Source organism: Schistocerca serialis, unplaced genomic scaffold (genome assembly GCF_023864345.2).
Source record: "Schistocerca serialis cubense isolate TAMUIC-IGC-003099 unplaced genomic scaffold, iqSchSeri2.2 HiC_scaffold_1420, whole genome shotgun sequence".
NCBI lineage: Eukaryota > Metazoa > Arthropoda > Insecta > Orthoptera > Acrididae > Schistocerca > Schistocerca serialis.
The window spans coordinates 2,971,741-2,993,567 of record NW_026047648.1 but is presented as its reverse complement, the minus strand read 5'-3'; the positions used below and the strand labels follow the sequence as shown (position 1 = coordinate 2,993,567).

General features: G+C 44.0%; 1 long non-coding RNA gene across 2 annotated transcripts; it reads left to right on the top strand.

Moving 5' to 3' along the window:
* Window positions 1-30: 30 nt before the first annotated feature.
* On the top strand, window positions 31-19,351 carry LOC126443020 (uncharacterized). Of its 2 annotated transcripts, XR_007581812.1 has the most exons (4): window positions 31-341; window positions 10,800-11,341; window positions 12,662-13,677; window positions 19,022-19,351. It is a non-coding gene; the product is annotated as an uncharacterized LOC126443020 (long non-coding RNA). The 2 variants fall into 2 exon arrangements; XR_007581813.1 differs by lacking the exon at window positions 10,800-11,341.
* The last annotated feature ends 2,476 nt before the right edge of the window (window positions 19,352-21,827 follow it).

Below are 21,827 nucleotides of genomic sequence, written 5' to 3'. Positions count from 1 at the left end.
GTGCCGGGTTCCAGCACCACGCCCTGGAGTCCAGGTCAGGACTGCCGATGCGGAGGGTCCGGTTCCGAGGCAGCGGCTGGCCCGCTGCAGTCCCTCCAGGGGCCCAGCACCGTCCCTCGGCTGGCAGCAAGCGTGGAGTGTCGAGGCTGAGGACCCGGCGTGGGCAGCAGCCGGTGTCCCAGCTGAGCGCAGACCCGTGTTCTGGCAGGCTGGCCCAGCCTACATAAAGGCCCACAGCACCAGGTGACGGCCACGTAGAGCTGGGGCGACGCTTTGCTCGACGAGGCCACAGATGTGGTCAGAATGAGTCGGCTGCAGCACGAGTTGCCAGCAGAATCCAGGTAAGCACAAGAAAAGACGCTCATCTGTTTCGGCAATGCTAGCTGTGTGTGTGTGTGTGTGTTTTCCAAACACCGAGTGTCTCTAAACTGATCTGTGCTGGTTAGCTTTTAAATCAGCTAAGAAATCGTCATTATCAGTTTCACAAGCTGCGACATGGTCGCGAAAAAACACAGTGACCCGTATATGTAATAAGTTTCCTTTAATTTACGTCTACGGTCACAATCTTTTCTGTTATTACCGGTTTCGGTGTTTAATGACCATCATCAGATCTGCAGCAAAAATGGGAAAAATATAAATACACTCGCAAACTGCATACAGCTTAAGAACGATACATAGAGCATATTGAAAAGTAGTACTGACAAAATTTACATTTGTGCACTTTAAACACGAAGAGGGATACCTGTCTCATAAAAACAAAGTCCTAATGCACTGCACCCATAGTGGCATTGTCAACTGTTAAATGCGAAATCAGCACCAGCATCGTCAAATACATATAAATCACATCACATCACATCACATGCACGAGTCATGTTGTCACTAAAACTACTGTTTAAAACTAGCTGCCGTGCAGTAGCCGCAAGAGTCTTTCCTTGCATTTGTGGCTCCTTAAGCGATTTGTTTTATGTTGTTTAATATTACCCGGTGCAATATGAAGGTGTTTAATATTTATGTCATTGTCCAGAATATTGGCACTAGAGCATATGTCAACCACTGCTTTTTAACTCTTCATCTTTTTGACAATATTACTTTTGTTGTGTTCTTCTTTTTATGGCTTTTTATTACTGTAACACCTTTATACTTCACAAGCTTATTACAGACTTTAACTATTGTATCCCCCATTTTATTTTCGCTGTTTCAATTAATTATTTAAAAATAGTGTATACTGACATTAGCGACATCTGGTCAACTTACTACTCACACATCTTGTGGCTACTGTGCGGCAGCTTGTTTTAAACAGTAGTTTTGCTGACAACTTGACTCGTGCATGTGATGTGATTTATATGTATTTGACGATGCTGGTGGTGATTCCGAATTTAACATTTGACAATGCCAATATGGCTGCAGTGCATTAGGACTTTGTTTTAATGAGACAGGTATGCCTCTTCATATTTAAAGTGCACAAATGTAAATTTTGTCAGCACTACTTTTCAATATGCTCTATGTACTGTTCTTAAGCTGTATACAGTTTGCGAGTGTATTTATATTTTTCCCATTTTTGCTGCAGATCTGATGATGGTCATTAAAGACCGAAACCGGTAATCTGTTAACCAGAAAAGATTGTGACCATAGACGTAAATTAAAGGAAACTTATCATTATCAGTGATCTGCCCAAAGGCAGGTTTTCACACGGTAACTCTCCAAGCTCTCCTGTCTCCTGCCATCCACTTCAGGTCCACAAATTTCCACTTCCCTTTACGTTGTCTATACCATATTGCATCTCATTCTTCCACTCCCACGAAGGAGACATTCCAAAGCGTCTGCCGGTAGGCACTCCTTTCACATCCAATGTTCCATCCAGTTGTTCCTCCTTCGTCTTATAACCAGCAGCTATCTTCTCCTCTCGATAACACTTTCCAACACTGTTTTGTTATTTAGTCTTTCCATTAGCTTATCCTCTCCATTCTCCTCCACATTACTATCTCGAGAGGTTCTAGCCTTTTCTCTTTCTCTTGTGTCGTTCTTCATGTTCGTGCTCTTTAGAGTGCTACACTCCAGAGGAAACACTTGCCAAGTCTTGTCCTCAGACTTTTATCCAGTTAGCCACATAATAATGTCCTCTTTCTACTGAATGCCTCCTTTGTGATAGTAATGTGAATTTTCAGCTCCTGATGGGATATGAAATCTCCTGCATTCGTACTTCCGAGAGTGTAATATTCTCACTTGCCTAATAAAAACTTGTCCTATAGTAATATGTGCCAATCATCAGGAAATCTGTGCTACCCTGTCTCAGATGTTGTCGTGTGATGCTCACGAGACACATATTGTCACCACCAGACAGTCACCCACACAGGTACCCTGTCAAAGAACTCCCTACTGCATTGCATGAATGTTGTTCCCGATTGAGGCTGACAAATAACTGGGAGGTGTGGGATAACAGAGCAGAAACGGCACATCACTTGCGAGTTCGGACAGTTTGGGTTTCGATACTGTCAGCATGCACCTTAGCGTCTATCACTGCTGGGATGGATTGTAGGAGCACTGCGCCTTGGTTCTCTTTCGACTGGTGTGTCTTTCTCTCAGGTGACAGTTCACACCCACTAGACTACGGGTGAGTCGGTAAGCAGATCGCCGTCACCGGTGACGGACCTGTGCAAGTAACGGTTGCGGAAATGTGTAGAAACTGAGGAAACTAATCTGCTGCAATCATCTGGGAGTGTCACGTAATGGGAACGGTGATTCGGGAAATGTGTGAATATGAATCGAGTAATGAGAAACACGACATAATCTTCACATGGATCTTCTAGCTGCATAACGACAACTACATTCGTGATCTCCTCGGGAGATATAAGTAGGGCGAAGCAATATATATTCGATAGCTCATCCGGAAACGCACCCTTTCGAAACCTGGACAGCAAGCTACACCGCGATGCAGAGCGCCTCTCTTGCAGAGTCTGCCACTTGAGTTTGCTAAACACCTCCGTAACGCTATCACGCTTACCAAATAACCCTGTGACGAAACGCGCCGCTCTTCTTTGGATCTTCCCTATCTCCTCTGTCAACCCGACCTGGTACGGATCCCACACTGACGAGCAATACTCAAGTATAGGTCGAACGAGTGTTTTGTAAGCCACCTCCTTTGTTGATGGACTACATTTTCTAAGGACTCTCCCAATGAATCTCAACCTGGTACCCGCCTTACCAACAATTAATTTTATATGATCATCCCACTTCAAATCGTTCCGCACGCATACTCCCAGATATTTTACAGAAGTAACTGCTACCAGTGTTTGTTCCGCTATCATATAATCATACAACAAAGGATTCTTCTTTCTATGTATTCGATATACATTACATTTGTCTATGTTAAGGGTCAGTTGCCACTCCCTGCACCAACTGCCTATCCGCTGCAGATCTTCCTGCATTTCGCTACAATTTTCTAATGCTGCAACTTCTCTGTATACTACAGCATCATCCGCGAAAAGCCGCATGGAACTTCCGACACTATCTACTAGGTCATTTATATATATTGTGAAAAGCAGTGGTCCCATAACAGTCCCCTGTGGTACGCCAGACGTTACTTTGTCTGTACACGTATATCCGTTGAGAACAACATGCTGTGTTCTGTTTGCTAAAAACTCTTCAATCCAGCCACACAGTTGGCTCTTACTTTGTTTATCAGGCTACAGTGCGGAACTGTATCGAACGCCTTCCGGAAGTCAAGGAAAATGGCATCTACCTGGGCTCCTGTATCTAATATTTTCTGGGTCTCATGAACAAATAAAGCGAGTTGGGTCTCACACGATCGCTGTTTCCGGAATCCATGTTGAGTAGATTCTGCGTTTCCAGAAACGACATGGTACGCGAGCAAAGAAACATGTTCTAAAATTCTACAACAGATCGATGTCAGCGATATAGGCCTATAGTTTTGCGCATCTGCTAGACGACCCTTCTTGAAAACTGGAGCTACCTGTGCTCTTTTCCAATCATTTGGAACCTTCTTTTCCCCTAGAGACTTGCGGTACACGGCTGTTAGAAGGGGGGCAAGTTCTTTCGCGTACTCCGTGTAGAATCGAATTGGTATCCCGTCAGGTCCAGAGGACTTTCCTCTGTTGAGTGATTCCAGTTGCTTTTCAATTCCTCGGACACTTATTTCGATGTCAGCCACTTTTTTGTTCGTACGAGGATTTAGAGAAGGAACTGCAGTGCGGTCTTCCTCTGTGAAACAGCTTTGGAAAAAAGTGTTTAGTATTTCAGCTTTACGTGTGTCATCCTCTGTTTCAATGCCATCATCATCCCGGAGTGTCTAGATATGCTGTTTCGAGCCACTTACTGATTTAACGTAAGACCAGAACTTGCTAGGATATTCTGTCAAGTCGGTATATAGAATTTTATTTTCGAATTCACTGAACGCTTCACGCATAGCCCTCCTTACGCTAACTTTGACATCGTTTAGCTTCTGTTTGTCTGAGAGGTTTTGGCTGCGTTTAAACTTGCAGTGAAGCTCTCTTTGCTTTCGCAGTAGTTTCCTAACTTTGTTGTTGAACCACGGGGGGTTTTTCCCGTCTCTAACAGTTTTATTGGGGACGCACCAGTCTAAAACGCATTTTACGATTGCCTTGAACTTTTTCCATAAACACTTAACATTGTCAATGTCGGAAGAGAAATTTTCGTTTTGATCTGTTAGGTAGTCTGAAATCTGCCTCCTATTACTCTTGCTAAACAGATAAACCTTCCTCCCGTTTTTAAAATTCCTATTTACTTCCATATTCAGGGATGCTGCAACGGCCTTATGATCACTGATTCCCTGTTCTGCACTTACAGAGTCGAAACGTTCGGGTCTGTTTGTTATCAGTAGGTCCAAGACGTTATCTTCACGAGTCGGTTCTCTGTTTAATTGCTCGAGGTAATTTTCGGATAGTGCACTCAGTATAATGTCACTCGATGCTCTGTCCCTACCACCCGTCCTAAATATCTGTGTCCCAGTCTATATCTCGTAAATTGAAATCTGCACCTAAGACTATAACATGCTGAGGAAATTTATGTGAAATGTATTCCAGATTTTCTCTCAGTTGGTCTGCCACTAATGCTGCATTGTCAAACACATTGCCACGAGCCTTGCCTTCGTACATTAGCTTTGGATGGCTGTGGATTTGATTTCAAGACGTTGTCTTGCAACATGTGAGCAGTACAGCCGTCTGAAATGTGACAGAGTGCTAATGTTAAGTCATATCAGACTAACGTCATGTATGTTACGTATGAGCCCCTTTATTCCCCTCGTACTGCAGCCTCCTGCCTCACTTGCAGGTAGCACCACAAGGGAGGGAGTGAATGAAGTGGATGGCTGAGGTGGTTGTTAAGTATAAATCCCCACCCCACCTCAGGAGACTTCGTGTACGTGTACATACACCTGCATATAAAAAACCTTTTTTGCTCTACTGTAAATTACGTAACAGCGAACTGAGAGTGAGAAAAACTTAGGATAATGTAATAAATTCGTAATTGATATGAATATGTTCATGTTCATGTCATTTTCAATACTTTGCATCAAAACAGTAGACTAATGGAGATGAGCGAGAAGTTTGCATGAAGTGGCTGAGAGATGTTTCTTAAGTACTGATGTTGTTTTATTTCTGTGAGGCCACTGCAGTCTCATTTTGGAGGGGTGAAGATTTTTTTTGCTTTTTGGTGGTTAGAGCTGACTGCTGCAGTAAGTGGTAGCAATCACATAAATTAGTGATGGTTTTGTAACTTTTTTAATTCATAGAAAAAATGTATTTAACAATGAACTTTGAATGAATGTGATACATTACAATAACAGAACTGCTAACAAGAGAATTTTAGCTCTCTGAAAGCAAAGAACAAAATACACACTGTGTTTTATAAATACAGATGCTAATATTAAACAAGAAATTAATTTCATGGACTACAGCAGATATGCCCATAATGTCATGAAGAGTACTGAGAGCTCATTCTAAGAACATTTTTTTGGCTGTATACAGTCGTCTACTTTTGTTAAGGTGTTGCTTTTAGATGGTTGTTAAGATTTTGCAGTTGGTGAGTACACATCAGTTCACAGCGGTCATTGCCACCTGCCCAGTAGTAGTACGTGGTACCTGTGAAATCCAGCAATATCACTTACTTGGTAGCTTACCCAAGAGTGTATGAATGTCTGTACTGAATGTCAAAAAATGAACACATACTCGTGCTGTACGAGGTGGAACAGAGGATGTGTAGAGCCAGGTAATGCAGGAATAAAGTCAATTGAAACCATCCTCTTGTCCGTACCATCACTGGTGCTGTGGTAATGTGAGACCAGTACCAACAGTTCCTAGTTGACAGCACATATGTTAGTCAGATGGATGCCATCTTCTCTACATTTTGTGGTAACACGGTAGGATGTCGTTGTATAGGCATTTGTCAGGTGTGTTGATAAGGAGCATCGGTCTCACTGTGACACTTTGGTTGATGAAAGATGTCATACTGAAGCAATACAGGCATTAGTATCAGATGGTCAGTTGACTGTGGGAGCATTGTAATATACACAACTAGTTGTCAAGAGCAAAGCAATACAGTCTCCAGTCGTAAAATATCGTAGTTTGCCGCAGTAAGTGCAAATGTAAGGATGGTAAGTAGTTGAGCGAAATGAGGCTATAGTTGTTTGTGGTTTTTTAAGCATTGCGATGGATCCCCATCCGGAATGACTTCATGATTGAGAGACTACAGTGTTTTTTTTGTTCGCGTATCATGTCGTTTCTCGAAGCCCAGAATCTACTCTGTAAGAATCAACATGGATTCCGGAAACAGCGATCGTGTGAGACCCAACTCGCTTTGTTTGTTAATGGGACCCAGAAAATATTAGATACAGGCTCCCAGGTAGATGCAATTTTCCTTGACTTCCGGAAGGGGTTCGATAAGTTCCGCACTGTCGCCTGATAAACAAAGTAAGAGCCTACGGAATATCAGACCAGCTGTGTGGCTGGATTGAAGAGATTTCAGCAAACAGAACACGGCATGTTGTTCTCAATGGAGAGACGGCTACAGACGTTAAAGTACCCTCTGGCGTGCCACAGTGGAGTGTTATGGGACCATTCCTTTTCACAGTATATATAAATGACCTAGTAGATGGTGTCAGAAGTTCCATGCGGCTTTTTGCGGATGATGCTGTAGTATGCAGAGAAGTTGCAGCATTAGAAAATTGCAGCGAAATGCAGGAAGATCTGCAGCGGATAGGCACTTGGTGCAGGGAGTGGCAACTGACCCTTAACATAGACAAATGTAATGTATATCGAATACATAGAAAGAAGAATCCTTTGTTGTATGATTATATGATAGCGGAACAAACACTGGTAGCAGTTACTTCTGTAAAATATCTGGGAGTATGCGTACGGAACGATTTGAAGTGGGATGATCATATGTTGTTGTTGTTGTGGTCTTCAGTCCTGAGACTGGTTTGATGCAGCCCTCCATGCTACTCTATCCTCTGCAAGCTTCTTCATACCCCAGTACCTACTGCAACCCACATCCTTCTGAATCTGCTTAGTGTATTCATCTCTTGGTCTCCCTATACGATTTTTACCCTCCACGCTGCCCTCCAATACTAAATTGGTGATCCCTTGATGCCTCAGAACATGTCCTACCAACCGATCCCTTCTTCTGGTCAAGTTGTGCCACAAACTTCTCTTCTCCCCAATCCTATTCAATACTTCCTCATTAGTTATATGATCTACCCATCTAATCTTCAGCATTCTTCTGTAGCACCACATTTCGAAAGCTTCTATTCTCTTCTTGTCCAAACTATTTATCGTCCATGTTTCACTTCCATACATGTCTACACTCCATACGAATACTTTCAGAAATGACTTCCTGACACTTAAATCTATACTCGATGTTAACAAATTTCTCTTCTTCAGAAACGCTTTCCTTGCCATTGCCAGCCTACATTTTATATCCTCTCTACTTCGACCATCATCAGTTATTTTGCTCCCCAAATAGCAAAACTCCTTTACTACTTTAAGTGCCTCATTTCCTAATCTAATTCCCTCAGCATCACCCGACTTAATTAGACTACATTCCATTACCCTTGTTTTGCTTTTGTTGATGTTCATCTTATATCCTCCTTTCAAGACACTGTCCATTCCATTCAACTGCTCTTCCAAGTCTTTTGCTGTCTCTGACAGAATTACAATGTCATCGGCGAACCTCAAAGTTTTTATTTCTTCTCCATGAATTTTAACATCTACTCCGAATTTTTCTTTTGTTTCCTTTACTGCTTGCTCAATATACAGATTGAACAACATCGGGGAGAGGCTACAACCCTGTCTTACTCCCTTCCCAACCACTGCTTCCCTTTCATGTCCCTCGACTCTTATAACTGCCATCTGGTTTCTGTACAAATTGTAAATAGCCTTTCGCTCCCTGTATTTTACCCCTGCCACCTTTAGAATTTGAAAGAGAGTACTCCAGTCAACATTGTCAAAAGCTTTCTCTAAGTCTACAAATGCTAGAAACGTAGGTTTGCCTTTCCTTAATCTTTCTTCTAAGATAAGTCGTAAGGTCAGTATTGCCTCACGTGTTCCAGTGTTTCTACGGAATCCAAACTGATCTTCCCCGAGGTTGGCTTCTACTAGTTTTTCCATTCGTCTGTAAAGAATTCGTGTTAGTATTTTGCAGCTGTGACTTATTAAGCTGATAGTTCGGTAATTTTCACATCTGTCAACACCTGCTTTCTTTGGGATTGGAATTATTATATTCTTCTTGAAGTCTGAGGGTATTTCGCCTGTTTCATACATCTTGCTCACCAGATGGTAGAGTTTTGTCATGACTGGATCTCCCAAGGCCATCAGTAGTTCTAATGGAATGTTGTCTACTCCCGGGGCCTTGTTTCGACTCAGGTCTTTCAGTGCTCTGTCAAACTCTTCACGCAGTATCATATCTCCCATTTCATCTTCATCTACATCCTCTTCCATTTCCATAATATTGTCCTCAAGTACATCGCCCTTGTATAGACCCTCTATATACTCCTTCCACCTTTCTGCTTTCCCTTCTTTCCTTAGAACTGGGTTTCCATCTGAGCTCTTGATATTCATACAAGTCGTTCTCTTATCTCCAAAGGTCTCTTTAATTTTCCTGTAGGCAGTATCTATCTTACCCCTAGTGAGATAGGCCTCTACATCCTTACATTCGTCCTCTAGCCATCCCTGCTTAGCCATTTTGCACTTCCTGTCGATCTCATTTTTGAGACGTTTGTATTCCTTTTTGCCTGTTTCACTTACTGCATTTTTATATTTTCTCCTTTCATCAATTAAATTCAATATTTCTTCTATTACCCAAGGATTTCTACTAGCCCTCGTCTTTTTACCTACTTGATCCTCTGCTGCCTTCACTACTTCATCCCTCAAAGCTACCCATTCTTCTTCTACTGTATTTATTTCCCCCATTCCTGTCAATTGCTCCCTTATGCTCTCCCTGAATCTCTGTACCACCTCTGGTTCTTTTAGTTTATCCAGGTCCCATCTCCTTAAATTCCCACCTTTTTGCAGTTTCTTCAGTTTTAATCTACAGGTCATAACCAATAGATTGTGGTCAGAGTCCACATCTGCCCCTGGGAATGTCTTACAATTTAAAACCTGGTTCCTAAATCTCTGTCTTACCATTATATAATCTATCTGATACCTTTTAGTATCTCCAGGGTTCTTCCATGTATACAACCTTCTTTCATGATTCTTAAACCAAGTGTTAGTTATGATTATGTTGTGCTCTGTGCAAAATTCGACCAGGCGGCTTCCTCTTTCATTTCTGTCCCCCAATCCATATTCACCTACTATGTTTCCTTCTCTCCCTTTTCCTACACTCGAATTCCAGTCACCCATGACTATTAAATTTTCGTCTCCCTTCACAATCTGAATAATTTCTTTTATTTCATCATACATGTCTTCAATTTCTTCGTCATCTGCAGAGCTAGTTGGCATATAAACTTGTACTACTGTAGTAGGCGTGGGCTTCGTATCTATCTTGGCCACAATAATGATCATATAAAATTAATTATTGGTAAGGCAGGTACCAGGTTGAGATTCATTGGGAGAGTCCTTAGAAAATGTAGTCCATCAACAAAGGAGATGGCTTACAAAACACTCGTTCGACCTATACTTGAGTATTGCTCGTCAGTGTGGGGTCCGTACCGGGTCGGGTTGACGGAGGAGATAGAGAAGATCCAAAGAAGAGCGGCGCGTTTCATCACAGGGTTATTTGGTAAGCGTGAGAGCGTTACGGAGATGTTTAGCAAACATCGTGGTGTAGCTTGCTGTCTAGGCTTCGTTAGGGTTCGTTTCTGGATGAGGTATCGAATATATTGCTTTCCCTTACTTATACCTCCCGAGGAGATCACGAATGTAAAACTAGAGAAATTCTAGCGCGCACGGAGGCTTTCCGGCAGTCGTTCTTCCCGCGAACCGTACGCGACTGGAACAGGAAAGGGAGGTAATGATAGTGGCACATAATGTACCCTCCGCCACACACCGTTGGGTGGCTTGCGTAGTATAAATGTAGATGTAGATGTAGTTAGAAATTAAACAAATGAAGTGTCTGGCCCCTCTGAGGACGTGCAAGGTGAGGGCACTGCTACTAAATAGGCAACTTCAAAAACTGTGTTGAAGGTTTACAGCTGTGGCATCAGTCGGACACAGCGAGGATACCTTTCTGTTGTAATTCACCTGCGACGGACAAATTTTATGAAATGCTCTGTACGCCTGTGTCTCGTATAACTACTGAGGATATGTAAAGCAAATACATCGTTTCAGAAACGAACACGAAACCGGCCACGAAGAAAGCTCAGGGGACCACAAGTGTGGAGGCGGGCGGCCCCCTAGGGGCGGGTGACGGCGCCGCGGTGGCGCTCTGCTGCCAGTCGTCGGCACGTGGCTGACGGAGCACCGGGCTGTCCCGGAGGCCGGGATGCCTGGTTCCGACAGGTCACCGCAAAGTCCGGTGGTGGCCCCGTCAGGCGTGGAGAGTACAGTGCTGAGGCAGCTGCTGGTGCACCCCTACACTGTGCACTCACTCCAGCTGCCCAGCACGGCCTCTCAGCTGGTTGCTGCAGCCAGCAAGTGCGGTGTGTCGAGCCCGAAGACCCGGTGTGAGCAGCAGCTGGCAACTCAGCCGGCCACAGCTGTTGTGGCAGAGTGACACAGCTGCCCCAGCCTCAGGCAGTCACGCATGTGCACATAAAGCCTCATACACACCAGGTGATGGCCACGTGAAGCTGGGCTGGTGCAGTGCTCGGTGAGCCCAGAGACGTCGTCAGAGTGAGTCGGAAGCTCCACGAGTCGCCAGCAGAATCCAGGTAACTACCAGACACTCGTCTGTGTTTGGTAATGCTGCGTGTCCGCATGCGTGTGTGTGTGTGTGTGTGTCTGTGTGCGTATTTTACTGTTTGTTGCTGAGTTTCCATACTGTGCCTGTGCTGTGAAATACACCTTTATTGTTGCCTCAAAAGACATCTGCTGGTTGCCCACAGTGCTTTCATTGCTTTCTCATGTCAAACTGAACAAATCTCTAGATTAATCTGTGTTTATTAACGCTTAAATTAGCTACAAAACTCATTATCATCAGTGTTCAGCCCAAAGGCACGTTTTCATGTGGTAATTCTCCATTCTCTCCTGTCTCCTGCCATCCCCTTCAGGTCCACTAATTTTCCACTTTGTATCTATCATGTTGTATCTAATCCTTCCACTCAATATGTTCCCACGAACGAGACCTTCCAAACCGTTTGTTTGTGGGCATGCTCTTCACATCAGATGTTCCATTCAGTTAGTCTTCCTTTCTCTTATGACCTGCTGCAGTCCTCTCCTCTCACTGACACTTTCCGTCACTCTTTCCGTTACTTAGTCTTTCCGTCAGCTTATCCTCTCACTTCTCCTCCACATCTGAAAAGCTTCTAGCGTTTTCTCATTCTCTCGGGTCACTCTCCATATTTCCGCTCCATCGAGTGCTACGCTCTGGCGTACACACTTGGCAGGTCTTTTCCACAGACCATTATCCCATTTGGCACATAACAATAACTTCTTTTTTTGAATGCCATCTCGGCTATAGCAGTGTCAGTTTTCACCTCCCGATGGCATCCGAAGTCCTCAGTAATCGTACTTCCGAGCTATATATTCCTCTTCTTGCCTGATAAAAACTTATCCTATCTCAATATGTACGAATCATCTGGATATCTGTGTTATCCTGTGTCAGATGTTATAGTTCTGATGCTCATGAGACAGTCTCCACCCATTCTGAGGACATGTGCACAATGAGGGCACTGTAACAAAAAAAATGGCTCTGAGCACTATGGGACTTAACTTCTCAGGTCATCAGTCCCCTAGAACTTAGAACTACTAAAACCTAACTAACGTAAGGACATCACACACACACACACATGCCCGAGGCAGGATTCAAACCTGCGACCACAGTGGTCGCGCGGTTCCAGACTGTAGCGCCTAGAACCACTCAGCCACCCCAGGCGGGGCACTGAAGGTTTACAGCTAGTCACCTGTGACATCAGTTGGACACAGCAAGGTTACCTTTGTGGTTTAATTCAACTGTGATGGGCAAATTTTATGAAATGCTGTACTTCATGTGTCTATTGTGGGTGCTATATAAAGGCAGCGCTTTGTTCCAGAATCGACCTCGGAGGCAGCAGTGAAGGAAGTTCAGGAGACCACAAATATGGACACCCTCCCATATGCGAGTGACGCTGGCAGTGGATGACGTGTGGCTGGTGGACACGAGGCTCTTCCTGTGGCCAGGAGTTCTGCGTCTGATGCCACATTCCGACGTGACACCCTGGTGGCTGGTGGTGGCACGATCAGCCTCTCTGACGTGGAGCGTCCACTGCTGAGGCAGCTGCTGGCCCACTGCTGTACCCTGCAGACCCCCAGCTGCCCAGCACGGCCTCTCAGCTTCGGGCTGCTGCCAGTAAGTGTGGAGTGTCCAGCCTGACGTCCCAGTGAACGCGAGCCCGCAGCTCGGCTTGCCGTGGAGAACACGGTGGCCGCACTCATTCTGGCACAGCCGCCCCCGCCTCAGGCAGGCCGCCAGTGCCCTCATAAAGGCTCACACTCACCTGGTGACGGCCATGCAGAGTCGGGCTGATGCAGTGTCCAGTGAGACCCGAGACGAGCTCTAAGTGAGTCGGCTGCTTCACAAGTCGGCACTCATTCTGGCACAGCCGCCCCCGCCTCAGGCAGGCCGCCAGTGCCCTCATAAAGGCTCACACTCACCTGGTGACGGCCATGCAGAGTCGGGCTGATGCAGTGTCCAGTGAGACCCGAGACGAGCTCTAAGTGAGTCGGCTGCTTCACAAGTCGGCACTCATTCTGGCACAGCCGCCCCCGCCTCAGGCAGGCCGCCAGTGCCCTCATAAAGGCTCACACTCACCAGGTGACGCCCATGCAGCGCTAGGCTGATGCAGTGTCCAGTGAGACCCGAGACGAGCTCTAAGTGAGTCGGCTGCTTCACAAGTCGGCACTCGTTCTGGCACAGCCGCCCCCGCCTCAGGCAGGCTGCCAGTGCTCTCATAAAGGCTCACACTCACCAGGTGATGGCCATGCAGAGCCGGGCTGATGCAGTGTCCAGTGATACCCAAGACGAGCTCTAAGTGAGTCAGCTGCTTCACAAGTCGGCAGCAGAATCCAGGTAAGCACGAGACGAGACACTCGTCTTTGTTTGGTAATGCTGTGTGCGTGTGTGTGTTTGTGCATATTCCGAACATGCAGTGTTTGCCAGTGATTTTCCATATTCTGTCTGTGCTGTGAAATACACCTTTATTGATGCCTGCAGAGTATGTTTCCTGGTAGCCCAGTAGTTTCATTGCTTTCTCATGTAAGGTTGCACATATCTACTAAATTTAGCTGTATCTGTTTGCACTTAAATTAGCTAGAAACTCATCATAATCAGAGTTCTGCCCGAAAGCAGGGTTTCATGTGGTAATTCTCCATGCTCTCCAGTGTCCTACCATCCCCATCAGGTCCTGGATTTCCACTTCCCTTTACTTCTCTGTCACCTTGTATCTCATCCTTCCACTCACTCCTACCACAGATGAGACATTCCAGTGTATCTTTTAGCTGCCACCCCCTACTCATTGAATGTTCCATCCAGTTTGTCTGTCTTATAACCGGTTTCTTGCCAACGCTTTCCAACACTCTTTTGTTATTTAGTCTTTCCATCAGCTTATCCTCTCAATTCTCCTCCACATTCACATCTCAAAATTTTTTGCCTCTTTTCATTTTCTCATGTCCTTGCCCATGTTTCCACTCCACAGAGCACTACATTCCAGAGCAGACACTTTCCAAGTCTCTCCCTCAGACCTTTACACAATTTGCCAAATAATAATGTCCTCTTTCTATTGAATGCCGCCTCCTCTACAGCAATGGGAGTTTTCACCTCCTGATGGCATCTCAAGTCTCCAGTAAGCGTACTTTCAAGATATACATTGTTATTACTTGGCTAATGAAAACCTGTCCTATCGTAACATGTGCCAATCACCTGGGAAACTGTTGTACCGTGTCTCAGATGTTATAGTCTGAACACATGAGGCAGTCACCCACACATCTCCAAGCACTCACCCACACATACACCCAGTCAAAGAAGTGCTGTCTGCATTGTAGGGACTTTCTTCTTGGTTCTCAAATGAGTGGAAGGTGTGGGATAACGAGTAAGTTCGTGTACTGACACGTTCCATGACCTTGGAGATTTGCTCCTCAATTTGGTCCTACGGAACTTGACGTGTACAATAAATAAATAAAAGCCATGTCACTTGCCAGTTCGGACTGTTTTGGTTTCGATACTGTAAGGATGCATCTAAGCGTCTATCATCACTGAGATCGATTGTAAGAGCAGTGCGACGGGGTTCTCGTTTGTTTGTTGCGTTTTTCTCTCAGTTAACTGTTGACACCAAGTAGACTATGGGTGAGTCGGTAAGCAGTTGGCTGTCATACATGATGGATCCATGGAAGTAACAGTCGCGAAAATATGTAGAAACTGTGATAAAAACTGAGGCAATTAATGTGCTGCAATCGTCAGGGTGCATCAGGTAATGGAAATGGTGATTCGTGAAATGTGTGAATATGAGTCATCAGATACGTTACATAATCCACACATGGATCTTCTAGCTGCATAATGAGTATTACATTGTCAAACACATTGCCACGAGCCTTGCTTGGTACATATTAGTGAATGGCTGTGGATATGACCTCAAGACATTGTGACGCAACGTTTGAACAGTGTAGCCATGTGAAACGTGACAGAATATTAACGTCAAGTCATATCAGACTAATGTGACGTGTGTTGGTAGCGTGTTGACCCCTTTATCCCCCTCAGAACTGCAGGCTTACTGCAGCCACGTCCTAGCTTGCTTGCAGTGGACACTACAAGGGAAGGAGTGAGGGAACTTGTTGGTGGAGGTGAGTGAAGTTATGCAATGCGTTCAATGATGTAAATCCGCACTGCACCTCACAAGATTTTGCTTATAAGTGACTGATCTACTCCTGCATATAAAAATCTTTGTAACTTCAACTTTTGTTATTGTAATGTAAATTACATATTCGCAAACTGACAGTATGAAATACTTGGGATGATGTAATAAATGCCTAATTAATACCAGTATTTATGTTTATGTCATTTTTATTACTACATCAAAGCAGAAGGCTAATGGAGATGAGCCAAAAGTTTGCACGAAGCGTCTGACCGACATTTCTTAACTACTGATGTTTTATTTATGTCAGGATACTACTGACTCTTTTTGGAAAGGTGACAATTTTTTCTTTTTTTTTTCTTTTTTGTCGTTGAATGTGAGAGCTGCAGTAAGTGGTAGCAATCATCTAAGTTAGTGATGGTTTTATTACCCTCTTTTGATAGAAAAAATATATTTAACAAAGAACTGTGGATGAATGTGATACACTTTAATAATAGAACTGCTAATCAGAGAGCTTAGAGCACTCTGAAAGCAAAGAACTAAAGTAGATACTCTGTTTCAAAAAAGTAAACGTACCAATACCTAACAAGAAATTAATTTAAAGTAGATACACCTGTAATACACTGAACAGTACCGAGAGGTCATTCTAACAACATATTTTTGGCTGTATACAGTCGTGTATTTTTGTCAAGGAGTTACTTTTCGATAGTCATTAAGAGTTTGGAGTTGGTGAGTATGCATCAGTGCACAGCAGTCTTTTCTGCCTGCCCAGAATTGTCAGTAGTGCGTCATACCTGTGAAATCCAGGAATATCAGTTACTTAGTAGCTTATCCAAGAGTGTTTGTTCACAATGACTGTACTGAGCGTCAATAACTGAAGACTTGCTCTTGCTTGCTATGTGAAGAGGAAGAGAGAATATGTTGAGCCAGAATTCGACCATGTAATGCAGGAGCAAAGTCAATTGGAACTATCCTCTTATCAATGTCATCACTCATGGTGTGGCAATGTGAGTCCAGTTCCTAGATGATAGCACATACGTTTCTGAGATGGATGCCGTCTACAGTATTAGTTCCTCAACATTTTGTGGTACGTGTGGTAGGATGTGGTTGTATTGGCATTCATCAAGAGTGCCGATAAGCAGCTACAGTCTGACTGTGGCAGTTTCCCTGACGTAACAATTCCCAGTGAGACAATCCAGACTCGAGTAACACACTGTCAAGGCAACTCCTGCATTCTAACATACACAACTAGTTGTTAACAGCAAAACAATATAGTAAAGTGCCGTAGTTTGCCTCAGTATGTGGAGAATTATGGAGGATAGGTTCTTCAATGAAATGAGGCTACAGCTCTTTACACCTTTTCAATCATTGTGCCTAATCTCCATCCTGAAAGACTTCATCATCAAGTGACTACACTGTAGATAGAAATTAAAGACTGAAGTCTGCATCCATTCTGACGACATATGCACAATGAGGGCAGTGGAACAAAATGGGCAGCTTTCAAAACTGCATAGGAGATTTACAGCTAGTCACCTGTCGCATCAGTTGGACACAGCAAAGTTACCTCTGTGTCGTAATTCACCTGTAACGGACAGTGGTTACGAGAAGCTGCTTGACAGAGGTCTGTCTGTACCTCCTATAAGTATCGAGAGTGCTGTGTAAAGGCAACGCCTTGTTTCAGAATAGACCATGATGGCAGCCATGAAGAAAGTTGAGGAGACCACAAGTGTTGACCTGGACGCCCTTCTAGATGTGGTGACGCTGCTAGTGGGGCGACTTGCGCCTTGGGACTACATTGCGCTGTCCTGGCAGCCAGGAGCTGTGTATTTGATGCCTGAGTCGAAATAAGGCCCCGAGAGTAGACAACATTCCATTGGAACTACTGACAGCCTTGGCAGAGCCAGTCCTGACAAAACTCTACCATCTGGTGAGCAAGATGGATGAGACAGGCGAAATTCCCTCAGACTTCGAGAAGAATATAATAATTCCAATCCCAAAGAAAGCAGGTGTTGACAGATGTAAAAATTACCGAACTACCAGTTTAATAAGTCACAGCTGCAAAATACTAACGCGAATTCTCTACAGACAAATGGAAAAACTGGTAGAAGCTGACCTCAGGGAAGATTAGTTTGGATTCTGTAGAAATGTTGGAACACGTGAAGCAATACTGACCCTACGACTTATCTTAGAAGAAAGATTAAGGAAAGGCAAACCTACGTTTCTAGCATTTGTAGACTTAGGGAAAGCTTTCGACAATGTTAACTGGAATACTCTGTTTCAAATTCTGAAGGTGGCAGGGGTAAAATACAGGGAGCGAAAGGCCATTTACAATTTGTACAGAAACCAGATGGCAGTTATAAGATTCGAGGGGCATGAAAGAGAAGCATTGGTTGGGAAGGGAGTGAGACAGGGTTGTAGCCTCTCCCCGATGTTATTCAATCTTTACATTGAGCAAGCAGTAAAGGAAACAAAAGAAAAATTCAGAGTAGGCATTAAAATCCATGGAGAAGAAATAAAAAGTCTGAGGTTCGCCGATGACACTGTAATTCTGTCAGAGACAGCAAAGCAACTGCAAAAGCAGTTGAACGGAATGGACAGTATCTTGAAAGGAGGATATAAGATGACCATCAACAGAAGCAAAACGTGGATAATGGAATGTAGTCAAATTAAGTCGGGTGATGCTGAGGGAATTAGATTAGGAAATGAGACACTTAAAGTAGTATAGGAGTTTTGCTATTTGGGGAGCAAAATAACTGATGATGGTCGAAGTAGAGGATATAAAATGTAAGACTGGCAATGGGAAGGAAAGCGTTTCTGAAGAAGAGAAATTTGTTAACATCGAGTATTGATTTAAGTGTCAGGAAGTCGTTTCTGAAAGTATTTGTATGGGGTGTGGCCATGTATGGCCCTGAAACGTGGACGATAAATAGTTTAGACAGGAAGAGAATAGAAGCTTTCGAAATGTGGTGCTACAGAAGAATGCTGAAGATTAGATGGGTAGATCACATAACTAATGAGGAGGTATTGAATAGAATTGGGGAGAAGAGGCGTTTGTGGCACAACTTGAGTAGAAGAAGGATAGTTTGGTAGGACATGTTCTGAGGCGTCAAGGGATCACCAATTTAGTATTGGAGGGCAGCGTGGAGGGTAAAAATCGTAGAGGGAGACCTAGAGGTGAATACACTAAGCAGATTCAGAGGGATGTAGGTTGCAGTAGGTACTGGGAGATGAAGAAGCTTGCACAGGATAGAGTAGCATGGAGAGCTGCATCAAACCAGGACTGAAGACCTCAACAACAAACAACATTAGCTAAAAACTCATCATCATCAGTGTTCTGCGAGAAGGTAGGTTTCCACGTGGTAACTCTGCATGCTGTCCTGTCCTCTGCCATCCTCTTCATATCTGCATATTTTCGACTTCCCTTTATGTCATCTACCATCTTGTATCTCGCCCCACGAATGAGACCTTCCAAAGTGTCTGTTAGCAGTCACTCCCTTCTCACCAAATATTCCATCCAGTTCTTCTTCCTTTCTCTTACAACCTGCAGCAGTCTTCTCCTCTCCTCAGGTGTCTGGTCACGGATGGGGCAGAGGAGAACGTCGTGAACGGCTGGCAGGGTGAGAGCAGTCTGCAGTTGGCTGCACGCTGGGCTGGGGCAGCCCCAGCCGTCCCCCACCCCACGACTCTGGACAGGTGGACGCGCAGAGGTGGCGGCTGCGCTGCCCGAGGCAGGAGCCGTCGAGTGACCGGAGGACAACGCCCCTGGACTACGCAAAACAGAGCGACAAGCAGGATCTCGTTAATATTCTAATATATTACCGTCTTATCTTATTAAGGGAAATAAGATTCAGTTCACCATTTATCCTAACTTTTAAAATAAAGACAATAAAAACTTAATCCTTTCTTCACTCATTTCTATCAATCACTCCACGGTGCACATATTTACTCTGGTAACACCGCAGTGAGCGCAACAAGAGACTTCTGTAAACTGACACGAGTAGCCTCTCTACAACACTTCTCTAACAACGTTTACAAAAGCTCAACAACAGTGGAAAAATACTCCTTTAGCAGCAACAGTTCTCCACCTAAACGTTGTTTCCCACCTGGCATACAAAATTTTAAACAACTCGCAGGAGTGCAGGTGAATGACACGTTTGAGAATTGCGAACATTTCGAAAGACGTTTATTTATTTATTTATTTACTGACTGTTCCATGGGACAAAATTAAGGAGACATCTCCATGGTCATGGAACGAGTCAATACATGGAATTATAACACGATAGTAGAAACAGATAAAATGAAATACGAGAAACGTATTCAGGCGACAATTCGTAAGTTTAAATAAAGAAAATCAACAATGTAACACTGGAATTTGCTTAATTTTTCAGCTCTTCCAGGAGCTCCTCGACAGAATAGAAGGAGTGAGGTGTGAGGAAACTATTCAGTTTAGACTTAAAAGCGTTTGGGCTACTGCTAAGATTTTTCAGTTCTTGTGGTGGCTTATTGAAAATGGATGCAGCAGAATAGTGCACTCCTTTCTGCAGAAGAGTCCAAGAAGTGCACTCCACATGCAGATTTGATTTCTGCCTAGTGTTAACTGAGTGAATGCTGCTAACTCTTGGGAATAGGCTAATATTGCTAACAACAAACGACGTTAAAGAAAATATATACTGTGAGGGCAATGTCAGAATTCCCAGACTATTGAATAGGGGTCGACAAGAGGTTCTCGAACTTACACCACATATAGCTCGAACAGCCCGTTTTTGAGCCAAAAATACCGTTTTTGAATCAGAAGAATTACCTGAAAAAATAATACCATACGACATAAGCCTATGAAAATATGCGAAGTAGACTACTATTCGTGTTGAAGTGTCACTTATTTCAGATACTGTTCTAATGGTAAATAAAGCAGCATTTAGTTTCCGAACAAGATCCTGAACACGGGCTTTCCACAACAGCTTACTATCTATCTGAACGCGTAGGAAGTTGAACTGTTCCGTCTCGCTTATAATATGCACATTCTGTCTGATCAAAATATCAGTTCTTGTTGAATTGTGAGTTAGAAACTGTAAAAACTGAGTCTTACTGTTATTTAGCATCAAATTATCATCCACAAGCCACAGCCAGTCACCTTCGTGGCACAAGTGATGAAATATTGGCAGTAGAAGACATCGTCTGCCTGCATTTCCATTAGTCGTATGAACGCATTCTCCGCGCTATTTCATTGCTGGAAACTGTTTCCGAGGTGTACATACGGTGCGATGTTAAAGTAGCGTACCCAGACTACTGCAATACAAGCAGTGTAGTTGGAATGAATCTTCCACTCTGATCTCAAACTGAATATACACGATTTCATATGTTTAATTACAATGTGATGTTGGCAGAAACACAAATCAAGGGCCTGCAACTGTATTGCCAGTATGTGTTCAATTACAAAGATTCAGAGACCGACCTCGGATCCTCCTTCCTCCCCCACACGGCTGCCCCGCTGCCGACGTCTGCCACTGGCGTGGGACTCCAGACTGACGTCACAGCACGGTGAACCGAGTGTTGCCACATCCCTCGCTTCCTGTGACCTCCAATCCGGCGTGACGTCGGCAGAGCACCAGCTGGTGGAACGGAGGACTGCGACTTGGACAAACTGTGCAGCTGATGCGGGGAAGAAGCTGCGGATTTGTCCACACAGTCCTGTCATAAAGTGAATATGACTCACGATGTGCAAATAACTGTATCTTTTCGAAAGAATAAAAGCCAGTATCACTCGTAATGTTTTACGGCATTACAATACCGTTGCAAAGAACGTAGCAGTTTGCTAAAACAGAAAAGGCAGTCTCAATCGTCAAACAGGGAGGCCGCTGCCGACTACCGACTAGGGACTCACCGAGGAGTGTGCACACGCACACGTATAGAAGGCCGTAGGACTCGCACACGAGGGAAAAGGAGGGCAATGCGGTGGCGGAGCTGTCGTTTCCGCTCAGGTGATTCGTGTGAAAAGGTGTCCGAAGTGACTAGACTAAAGTGGGGCAATACTGCGCACTTAAGGTTTAAATAGCAATACACTGCAGGAAATGTCATAAATTACAATTAAATTTTAACTGGCATTTCATCTGAATTTTGCCTGTTATATGACAGAGTCCGAAAGTCATAGAAACAACTTAAACTGTAATTCGCACTTAGTAAAAAAAAAGTAATGCAAATGCGCAGTGTTACCCGACCCTGGGGTAAGGGTGCGTCTCTAGTGGGGTACATTTGCGCATTATTGTCAAACGACAAAACACATGTGTCATTTAGTTCTTCGTCTTTTATTTAATTTATAGCGTACGTAAACGTAACATACCTTGTTTCTCAGCATATAACAGTTACTGTTGATACA